This window comes from Macaca thibetana, chromosome 14 (assembly GCF_024542745.1).
Source record: "Macaca thibetana thibetana isolate TM-01 chromosome 14, ASM2454274v1, whole genome shotgun sequence".
NCBI lineage: Eukaryota > Metazoa > Chordata > Mammalia > Primates > Cercopithecidae > Macaca > Macaca thibetana.
Window position 1 is genome coordinate 81823363 of NC_065591.1, and position 11887 is coordinate 81835249.

The 11887-nt window shown below is 36.9% G+C and overlaps 1 pseudogene; it reads left to right on the forward strand.

Annotated features, from left to right (window-relative positions):
- The first annotated feature begins 2092 nt into the window (after nt 1-2092).
- LOC126936515 (tripartite motif-containing protein 43-like) lies at nt 2093-4536 on the forward strand (annotated as a pseudogene).
- Nucleotides 4537-11887: the final 7351 nt, after the last annotated feature.

Genomic DNA, 11887 nt, shown 5'->3' on the forward strand with positions numbered 1-11887 from the left:
GACCCTTCAGGAACCAAGCTCATTCTTCTCCAGAACCCACAGAGTGGCTTTGCAACTGGCCTTGGAGATTTCCAAAAGCTAACAACACTGCACTGTGAGACTCTCATCCCTGAGCGGAATCCATCATATTCGACAGCAAGCTTTGGTGAGAACACAGATATATTTCTGAGGTAAGTACACAATTTCAGAGTAGGAGCTACTATTAGGTTACAAATCCAAACACACACAATTTGGGGAATTTAATTTATCTCCAAACTTAGATTTTTTTTTTTACATGAAATTATCTCATTTTCTGAGTTTTAAAAACAGCACCATTTCTTTTTTAAAATTATTCTAAACATAATCCATAGGTTTACAAGCTCCATTTACTTAACCTATTTACAAATTAACATTTTTGTCATCTGTCTTGCTACATGTTCCTCAAATTAAGATTATGATTAATTTTTTACTTAATGTATTTCTTAGTTGTTTGTATAGATTGTAAGCATTTTGCAATAGTTTCCAAATATCTAGTAATTTTTAAATCTCTGTAGATTCTATAAATGGCTTACGGGTACTGTAATTTATGTGTATGAATGTGTTACATTCTACTGTAGTAGTGGTAATGTGCCTATGTTACAATGTATGGCTATATATAGGTAGAGTGAAGTGAATGATTTGGGCAAACATTTTTTCCTAAAAAATGGTAAAAGTCTCTTCACAAACCTCCGTTCATCTGTCAAAGAAAGCAAGAAATGAGTATTCCTGCAGAAAAGTCTCACTGGCAATCATGCAGAAATATCAGAAATAGAGGGCTCATATATTTATGAAGTGTAGAAACCAGGATTTAGGTTTTTTCATGTCTCTGTTTCTTTGTTTGTTTTAGACAGGGTCACCAAGACTGGAGTGCAGTGGTGGAAATAAGACTCACTACTGCCTCTACTTCCTACTTCAAGAAATCCTTCAGCCTCATCTCCCAAAGTAGCTGGGACTACAGGCATGGGCCATCATGTTCGGCTATCATACATACATTTGTATTTATAGAGATAGGCTGACCTAGACATTTTGCCATGTTGCCAGTCTAGAACTCCTGAGCTCAAAAAACCTGCCTGATTTGGCCTCCCCAAATACTGGGATTATAGGCTTGAGCCACCTTATCTGGCCTAGGTTTTCTTTCTTCTTTCTTTTCTCTTCTATTTTTTTTTTTTCCAAAACATACATTTAAAACTCTGACTTACTGTCTAGTGCCTATTAGTATTGCATAATACTTACTATTTTTCTGACTGTGTGAAAGAGTAATGATAATGCTTCCAAAGAACTTAAAAAATATTTGTATCCTTTGTGTACTCTTCTATAGTTTATCAATCTTTTTGTAATTTTAATTACCTGTCTTTTAAGGAGGTTGATATGTTAACCAGTATTTCCTCAAATTCTCAGACAGTCCGAGAATAGTAAACATTCCAGAATGTTTTTGTTGATTGAATTAGCATAGCAGCCTAGAAAAACAATGATTGTTTGTTTTAACTTGGAGAAGTGCCTTTACCTCAATTTGTCTGTTTTACCTTGAAGAGCAAAGGCTAGCTTTTTCTGATTTTGGTCTAAGTATGAGTTCTGCTCTAACATTTTCAAGCAGGGTCCTTCTGGAAAAGTCATGATGGATGGTTATTACAGTTAAATAAAAAAGTGAGAGTAGAAGAGCTTAGTTAGCTTGCCTTCTCTAAATCAATCACAGGCAATTAAGAGTGTTATTGATTTTCAGACCATTTCAAGACTCAACCCTTGAGTTTACAGGTTGATGAAACCTTTGAAGCCCAAGCAGTTTGGTGGACACTAACACCTCAGAAAATCTGACATTTGTCTAAGCAGGAAAGTAGAGTTTGGAAAGTTGGCCGTGTGTTGACTGGAGAACAGTCATGTTTGTCTACAGAAGTCGATATCTCTTAGTGCCTTGGTTTTCTATTTTTCCTAATTCTGTCATTGCAAATTAAAGCCTATTCTTCTCTAGAAAAAAAAAAAGGATATTATTCAATCACAACCTGATTCAAACTTTGCTTGCATCTTTGTCTCTCCAGGGTAGAAGATTAAATTCTTGTGGTTTTCTTTCCTTAGGAAAATGGACTCAGACTTCGCACATGCCTTCCAGAAGGAACTCACCTGTGTCATCTGTTCGAACTATCTGGTAGACCCTGTCACCATCTGCTGTGGGCACAGCTTCTGTAGGCCCTGTCTCTGCCTTTCCTGGGAAGAAGTTCGAAGTCCTACCAACTGCCCTTCATGCAGAGAACCATCACAGAACAAGGACTTCAAAACCAATATTCTTCTGAATAATTTAGTGACCATTGTGAGAAAAGCCAATCTCTGGCAATTCCTGAGCTCTAGAAACAAAAATGTGGGACCCACAGGGAAACAAAGAAGATGTTCTGTGACGTAGAAAAGAGTCTGCTCTGTTTGCTGTGCTCCAACTCTCAGGAGCACGGGGCTCACACACACTATCCCATTGAAGGGGTAGCTGAGGAACACCGGGTAAGAGATGGCTCTGCGATCACCTGAAAGCTGGAGGGTGCCAGAGGTAAAGAGATTAGAAGGACGATGAGAATCATAGTGGTGATTACTCCATTCTTTACTGAGTGCCAGGTGCTGTTCTAGGTACCAGTGATGAAATTTTGAATAAAATATGCAATTCTACCTTCCTTCATAGAGCTTGCACCCAAACAGAGGGTGAATAAGTAAATGTCATTATTATTGACTCTACAGTTCAATGCTAAAGGCATTGAAAAGCTACCAAAACTACTACAAGTGCAAAGAAACGTATTTTGGAAATCTATTTAATATTACTGGACAAGAGAGTATGGGAATAGCACACTACAAAATCAGGAGGCTAGCATAGTGGGTTCTGAAGCAGGAAGTTTCACTGAACATTAGCCGGGTTACAGGAAATCTTCACTCTTCAGTTCCCTAAACTGTTCTACATTCTGAAACCTCAGAATTGAAAAATATCAATTGAGGATGAGCAGTGAAATTTTTTTCGCTTCTCTAATGTATTTATATATTATATCCCTTGCCTGTGTATGCCACTCAGAGTGTGGAATCCATAGTATTTGACTTTCTGTTGTTCAACCTCATAATTCTTTTGCAGGAGAAGCTCTTAAAGTGAATGAGGATTTTATGGAAAAGGATTCAAAAAAAAAATCAGAGAAATCTAAATGAGGAGAGAAGAACAGCCTTCCTCTGGAGGGTAAGTATGAGACCGTGAGTCCTCACAACCAGCTTGAGACAGGCATGCTGACAACATTTATATTAGCAACTTGAGTTGAAATTCTCACATGCCAGATTTTGTCATGTGTTTATTCATAGGCTGGAAAACAACCAGACTCTTCAATATAACGCTTGTTCGGGTTTTCTGGAAATGTTTTTCAGATAAGAAAAAAATAATTATAAATTCTGAAGGGCCAGTATGTGCTTAAAATTAAGAAGTATTTCAGGCAGTTTTCTGAATAAGATGAATTATGTAATATTAATTACATAGTATATAATTGAAAAATAAATGTATTTAATGGTGAATATGATGTTGTCCAGGGGGAAGAAATCAGGTGGGAACAGTCATTTAAGAAATGTGCCTGTGCTGGTGAAGTCTGATAGCAAAGGACCCAGATGATGCCAGTTCAAGTAGGAGAAAATGTAACATGATGAAAAGCTGCAGAGAAGGGGTAAAAAATGACTGGGGGAGTGAGAGAATAACTATGTCAATATTGAGAGGAGAGACACAATGGAATGGAGATTCATGTTGTTAGAATGGCAGGGCAATATAGAGCCTATGGCTTTTGACAGAAGAAAGATAGGAGACAGAAAAGAGGTAGTCAGTTTGAGAGATGGGAGTTAAATTTTTTACTAAGATCCTTTTTGTGTGATGGCTTCTGATCCTGATTATAACATACTAACGACATTTCTACTAAGAGTGATTGTCTAGGCTGTGAAGTACAAAGATTTGAAACAACAAACTAATTGAGTAACAAAGATTATATATATTATTGATGACAATTTAACAATCATAAATTTTAGTTGTTTTCTAATGGTATTTAAGATTTGGGAGGACATATATTTAAACATTTAAATCTAAAGTGCTATTTTACAGGTGTTCGGGAATTGATGAATTACATAAATTTTGAAGGAAGGTCTTGTTTAACCCATCATACTCTTTGTAAATGATGGAAAATAAAAGAAGGAATGAGGAGGATGAATTTGTGGCTTCTGTGCGGTGGAAGTAGGCCTGGGTATGTAACCTACAAAATCCATGTCCCCACAGGGCAATGAGGTTCTACGGGCACAGATGATCGGGAATGAGTATAGGAAGCTGCATCCAGTTCTCCATAAAGAAGAAAAACAACATTTAGAGAGATGAACAAGGAGTACCAAGAGATTTTTCAGCAACTCCAGAGAAGTTGGATCAATATGGATCAAAAGAGTAAACACTTGAAAGAAATGTATCAGGAACTAATGGAAATGTGTCATAAACCAGATGTGGAGCTGCTCTACATAAGAACTAAGGGTGACCCTTGAGGCAATTTATGTTAGCTGGCCTTTATATCTTTGCTTTCCATCAAGTACCAAAGACATTATTTCTTCATCTCCTGCATTGATGATGGAGTCATTCCCATGGATTACAGAGATAAACTATAACTCCTAACCTAATCATGGAAAGAGAGCTTTATGGAATTGTGCAATTAGATTTCCATAGAAACATTTTCTACCACAAGTTTTCTCCTCTAGCACATTTCATTCAAACCCTGGAAGAAAAAAAATCATTTGAAAATTCAATTTTTGTCTCCATTGGATAATACATAGAAATTAGGGAAAAACTAACATTTCCTTCTTCCCCCTTTTGGGAAGGCCTACGTTTGAAATGCTCCTGATTTGAGCCACATTATCCTATGGGGACTAGGCCTGAAAAAGACCACTTTGTAGACAGCTGCAGCAATGCGCAGTCACTACTCACACCTTTCTCTCTCACTCAAATTCAGGGTCCTGAATTTATCAGAAATAGATTCTGTCAACAGGTCTTACTGGTATAATTGTTAGAGATGAGAATACATTTAAAAAGGGTTGCAGTGATAGTATGTGATAATTCTAAAGTTTTCAAAACCTTAAGACTACATGGGCAGAATAACAACTTTTTTGTTTGTTTGTTTGTTTGGTCCTCAACAGTGAAATACTAGCTAATACTGGATGTCTAATTTGCAAGAAGAAGACCAACATACAAAGAAAGAGCCTTTTGACTAAGCATAAGGGGTTATGACAGAAATAAAAAACGTTTCTAGAAATGATGAGACAGAAGCTAACCACCAAAATTACTCATGTGGGGAATATTGCCATAATAACCAACGAATGCATCTTTTACATGCTGGGAAGAGTTTTCTTAGGACTTCTTAATATTCTTAGGACTAGCACCAGAAAAAAGCAAAAACATCTGGATAAGACTGAATAAAAATTCTTTTCAGGTCCAGACACAGAGCCTTATTATGCCTTTAATCCCAGCCTTTCGGAGGCTGATGCAGGAGGAAGGCTTGAATCCAGGAGTCCAAGATGAGCCTGGACAACACTGAGATACCCTATTTCTATAAAAGTAAATTTTTAAAAACTTAGCCAGGCAGGGTGGCACACCTCTGTGGTTCCAGCTACTTAGGAGGTTGAGGCAGGAGGATCACTTGAGCTTAGGAGTTTGATGCTACAGTGAACCATAATTGTTCCACTGCATTCCATTCTGGGCAACAGAGCTAGAACTTTTCTCAAAACCAACCAACAAATAAAAAAAAGGTATTTTATTTCAGCATATTTTATTTGTATGCATTTGCATGTGCACATATATATGTGTGAGTGTTGATGTATTTTAGCGTAGAAGACAAGTTTTAAGTCATTAGATGGATGACAGTTTAAGCTTACATCCCCAAACTGTAGCATGTGTTAGAATTATCCAAAGGGCTTGCTTTATAGCTATTTCTAAACCCCATCCTATAAAGCTAATTGTAACTACAGACATCTAAATAATTATTTATGTTAGGTATATAAGAGATACTTATCTGAGAGCATATTCTTATAGAATCAAAGACTTCCTTTTCAATAGAAGCTTATTCTCATTAACAAATGGCCATAAAATGTTTTTTCAAAAGATGATACTTTTAAAAATAATATCAGAGGCTGGGCGTGGTGGCTCAAGCCTGTAATCCCAGCACTTTGGGAGGCCGAGGCGGGCAGATCATGAGGTCAGGAGATCGAGACCATCGTGGCTAACACAGTGAAACCCCCATCTCTACTAAAAAATACAAAAAATTAGCCAGGTGAGGTGGTGGACGCGGGTAGTCCCAGCTACTCGGGAGGCTGAGGCAGGAGAATGGCGTGAACCCGGGAGGCAGAGCTTGCAGCGAGCTGAGATCCGGTCACTACACTCCAGCTTGGGCGACAGAGCGAAACTCCATCTCAAAATAAATAAATAAATAAATAAATAAATAAATAAATAAATATAATATCAGCAAGATTTACCATTAAAATCTCCAAGCGATTTAGTCCTTCTGACATTTTTCTGTACATGTTTTTGTCTATATCCACTTTGTTTATACTTTTAAAAAATATTTTCCAAAATAAATCGTATTTATTTATTGTATTTTAAAGCTCAAAATGTATTTAAACATTTTATTAATTTAGGCTTTTTCAAATAATATCTTGTTATTTGATATGTTCAGTTAATTACTAGTTGGTAACTGTAGATATAAAGTTTTTAAATGGCAGAAGTCTACTTTATAAATTATGAAGCCTAAGATTGTCAAACCCTAATTTGATCAATGCACAATTTATATTATATTGTATGTTACAAATATGTGCAATTTTTACATATTTATTAAAAAATAAAAATTTAAAAATTATTTTTCAAATAAGTTGTCATTTAAATAAAGGTTTTATTGGATTAGTTTGAATTTAGTAAAAATGCTTTAAATAAAATCACCTGAATGTTTTTTCTGCACAGTACCGATTTCATTTCCCTACATTTAAAATTAAATCAGCCATAGGTGCCAGACATTGAGGCTCTACTTCTCTTTTTCTAAAACCATCCATCATCATCATTAGCATTTTGATCTTCAAATCTAAAAGGTGGTAGAAATTGATCGGCACTGAAGGGATTTATGTTGATGAGCAAGGTGAGATGGTAGCAGAACCTAGATTTCAGTGAAGGAAGGGCAGAAGTTATCAAAGAATGGAATGATGTATATTCAAATATCATATAAAAATACTATCAGATGTGGGAGCAGAAATGAAAGTAGATTTGGGGCCCCAGAAAATCAAACATGATTTTGCCATGTGGGTTTTGTTTAACAATCAATGACAAAAGCCAGGCATGGTGGCTCTCACAGGTAATCCCAGCGCTTTCGGAGGCCGAGGCAGGCGGATCACTAGATGTCAGGAGTTTGAGACCAGCCTGGCCAACATGGTGAAACCGTGTCTCTACTAAAAATACAAAATCAGCCAGGCATGGTGGCACATGCCTGTAATCTCAACAACTCGGGACTCTGAGACAGGAGAATCATTTGAAACTGGGAGACAGAGGTTGCGTTGAGCCAAGATCATGCCATTGCACTCCAGCCTGGACGACAGAGGGTGACTCCATCTCAAAAAAAAAAAAAAATCAATCAACCAATAACAAGATAAACCAGCACTAACCAGAACTAGAGGGTGTTTGTAGAGGATTATTTATAGAGATTAGACATTGAGTTGATTTAATCAGTGGTGGAAAGGTAAATCCTTTCATTGATACTCTGTACCGCAGAAAGCTAATCAGGGAGGGGATTTAAGGATCCTATAATACATTGGCCTCCAAAAAGCAAGGCCTATTATTTATAGAGGCATTTGGAATTTGCTAGACTGTGGACATCTCAAAGAATAGCATCTGTTATCCAGAAAGCCCAGAGGACAGGGAACTCCTGAATCAAACGCATGAATTTTCCTGCAAGCACTTTTCAGACCAGTTATAGAATATTCAGGTGAGTATCTCCTTTAATTTTGGTTCTTTGTTTATACAAATTGTGAACTTCTGGAGGGACAGTCCTAGATATTATACAGTTTTATCTATAGCATGATATCTAGAATTTAATTGGAAACCTTTATTGTAAAATATGAAAAGTTCTATGCTGTCTGTAACTTCAGGGTGCATGCAGCGTTGGTCGTCTGCAAAGTTTTCAAAGTGCTCAAAGGCACTTTTTTATTTTCCTAATATTCCATTGAAGTTTTTATTTATGTAATAGTATTTTTAATTTACAAAATCTATTTTCTTGTTTGAATGTTCTTTTCAAAGCCTCTTGTTATTTTTTGATATATATAATGAATATATATAGTCTGATATATTTATATTCTATTTTATGGAATATTACATGTATGACTTTGTGAAGGTTATAAATTTTTATTTTTTTCATTTTTTATTTTTTATGTCACAAAAATTTTAAAAAATTAAGAATTCATATAGCTTCACAAAGTCACAGGAGTCCATACATTATGTTTAAGATCAAAACTTACCCTCAAATGGTTCAAGGATAAAAGGATGTCTTAAACTTCTAAGTATTTCGTAAGTGATGATGACAAAAAGTAAAAAGTAAACAAATAAAAGATGTATTCTAACACAGAAAAGGGGGCAATCACATACAATCGACACGGTTAATTTTTTTGAGACAGGATCTCAGTGTTGCCTAGTCTGAAGTGCCCTGATGCAATCAAGGCTCACTGAAGTCTTGACTTCCTGTGCTCAAGCCGTCCTCTCACCTCAGCCTCCAGAGTAGCTGGGACTACGGGCACTACAAGTGTGGGCCTGGTTACATTTTTGTTTTTCTAGAGATGGGGTCTCCCTATGTTGCCCAGGCTGGTCTTAAACTCCGCACCTCAAGCAATTTTCCTGCTTCAGCCGCCCAAAGTGTTGAAATTACAGGCGTGAGCCACTGTGCCTGGCCCTATATAAATTCTTAGTTTTCCCAGTTTCTTTCTTTCTGTCTTTTTTTAAGAGATGGGGGTTTCTCACTTGTTGCCCAGGCTTATCTTGAACTCCTGAGTTCAAGTGATCCTCCCAGCTTAGACTCCTAAAGTGCTGGGATTACAGGAATGAGCCTCCATGCCTGGTCACAGTTTCATCATGGAAGTAATGGAACAGCAAGCATAAAATGACCTCATAGAGCTTTAAGGAGAAAAATACGATATTAATAATAAGTGTAAAACATTTGCATATTAGTTTCCCGGAACTGCTGTTGTAGGGGTGGCCTGCCCCTCCACACCTGTGAGTCTATCTTGTCAGGTGCGATGAGAGACTGAGAAAAGAAATAAGACACAGAGACAAAGTATAGAGAAACAGTGGGTCCAGGAGACCGGCACTCAGCATACCAGTGACCTGCACTGGCACCGGTCTCTGAGTTCCCTCCAGTTTTACTGATTATTATTTTCATTATCTCAGCAAGAGGAATGCGGTAGGAGAGCAGGGTGATAATAGGGAGAAGGTCAGGAAGAAAACATGTGAGCCAAGGAATCTGTGTCACAATTAAGTTCAAGGGGAGGTACCATGCCTGGATGTACACGTAGGCCAGATTTATGTTTCTCTCCACTCAAACATCTCAGTGAGTAAAGAATAACAAAGCAACATTGCTGCCAACATGTCTCGCCTCCCGCCATGGGGCAGTTATTCTCCTATCTCAGAACTGAACAAATGTACAATCGGGTTTTATACCAAGGCGCTCCGTTCCCAGGGGCAGGCAGGAGACAGTGGCCTTCCTCCATCTCAACTGCAAGAGGCTTTCCTCTTTTACTAATTCACTTCAGCACAGACCCTTTACGGGTGTCGGGCTGGGGTACGGTCAGGTCTTTCTGAACCCAGGAGGCCATATTTCAGACTATCACATGGGGAGAAACCTTGGACAATACCCGGCTTTCCAAGGCAGAGGTCCCTGCGGCTTTTCGCAGTGCATTGTGCCCTGGTGAGGACTAGAGAATGGCAATGACTTTTACCAAGCATACTGCTCGTAAACATTTTGTTAAGAAGGCACATCCTGCACAGCCCTAGATCCCTTCAACCTTGATTCCATGCAACACATGTTTCTGTAAGCACAAGGTTGGGGCAAAGTGGCTGGGGCAAAGTTACAAATTAACAACATCTCAGCAAAGCAATTGTTTAAGGTACAGATCAAAATGGAATTTCTTATGTCTTTCTTTTCTACGTAGACACAGTAATAGTCTGATCTCCCTTTCTTTTCCCTACAGCTATAATAAACTATCAGAGATAAAACAATAATTTGCTCTTTCACATGCTGAAAGACTAAAATTTAAAATCAACATGTTGACAGAGTTGGTTCCCACTGGGGATTCTGAGGGGAAATCCAGCCACTCCCTGTCTGCTAGCTTCTGGTGGCTGATGGGAACCTTTAGCTTTCATTGGCTTGTGGCAGCCTAGTTCCCCTGAGCTCTGTCTCTGCCTCTGTCTCCACATGTCTGTCTAGGTGTCTAAGACATTCCTTTTATTTCTTCTATAGTGATACCAGTCATTGGACTTAGGCCCCACCCTAAATCCTAAATCCAGACTAATCTCATTGGGAGATTATCGAGGTAATTACATCTGCAAAGATCCTATTTTCCAAAGGTCATATTCACAGGTTTCAGGGGTTAGGACTTAGACATATATTTTGGGGGGGCCACTCTTTAACTTGCACTTTTAAAAAAATGCCTGGCTCATAAAAGAGCCACAATAAAACAAAAACACAACTGTATTTTTATTTTCACTGCTGTAGACGCATCATCCTAACCTTTACAATTGGGAAGACAGCACTTCTTTTCCGAAATTCAGATTCTGAATATTCCACATCTCTTTTCTAATGTCAATTCTATGTGACTTACCCTTTTTCTGAGTTAGAATACATCTTATATTTATTTATCTATTGATTTTTTATACTCATCACTTACAATATGTGTGGAAATTTGACATCTTTTAATCCCTGAACCAATTCAGAGTATGTTTTGATGTTAAACACAAAGTATGAAATCAAATATTTTTCAAGTTTTTTTTACTTTCCTTTGTAAATGTTACTTTTCTCTTAATTACTCTCCTGTTATATTATTAAGTTTTTTTTAGGAGATTGATGAAATGACTTTTTTTTCTGATTTTTTAGATTAAAAATTCAATAACTTTCAAGTTTACCCTCTTAAGTTTTTCACAGTTTAATTTTTTTTATAAATTTTAATTTTTATTTATATTTTCATTTATTATGGAACAATTTTCCAAAAGTCTTTTTCACATAATAAATTTGATATATGAGTTATTATTTATTTTATCTTCTACCTCAACTATGGACTTGAATTACTATCCAATATTTTAAAACATTTTAATCTATGTATTGAGGCATTTGTGTTTTGAGGCATGTGACATTATAACTAACATTCTTCATACTTCTAGTGAATTCTTAATGTCATTCAAAGGCTACATCCTTCTATACACTACTGAGAATTAAAAATAGTTCTCAAAAATATTCTCACATACACAGAAACTCATTCTCAGAATTTCAACCTCCACTGGCATCTTAACTCTGTTCTCTTTCCCTTCTAATGCGTATTTTCCCCCGAAGGTCCCATGTTCCACTCTTTATGCACCCTCTATTTAAGATCTGGTTTAATTTCATGTTGTATGTAGTTGTACACAATTTTACTTAAGTGAGGCTTAGTCTTAGAATAGAAGATTATCCTAAAAAGACTAGTGAAAGAGATATGAGAATTTGGAGAATTTGTTGGGAAATCATGTCCCAGAGGAATTATATGTTCCAGAGGAATTTACTTTTTAGGTTGAAAAATAAAAAAGCAGTAGTCATCAACTCTGCCATGTTTTCAAGCTCTATAATGGAAA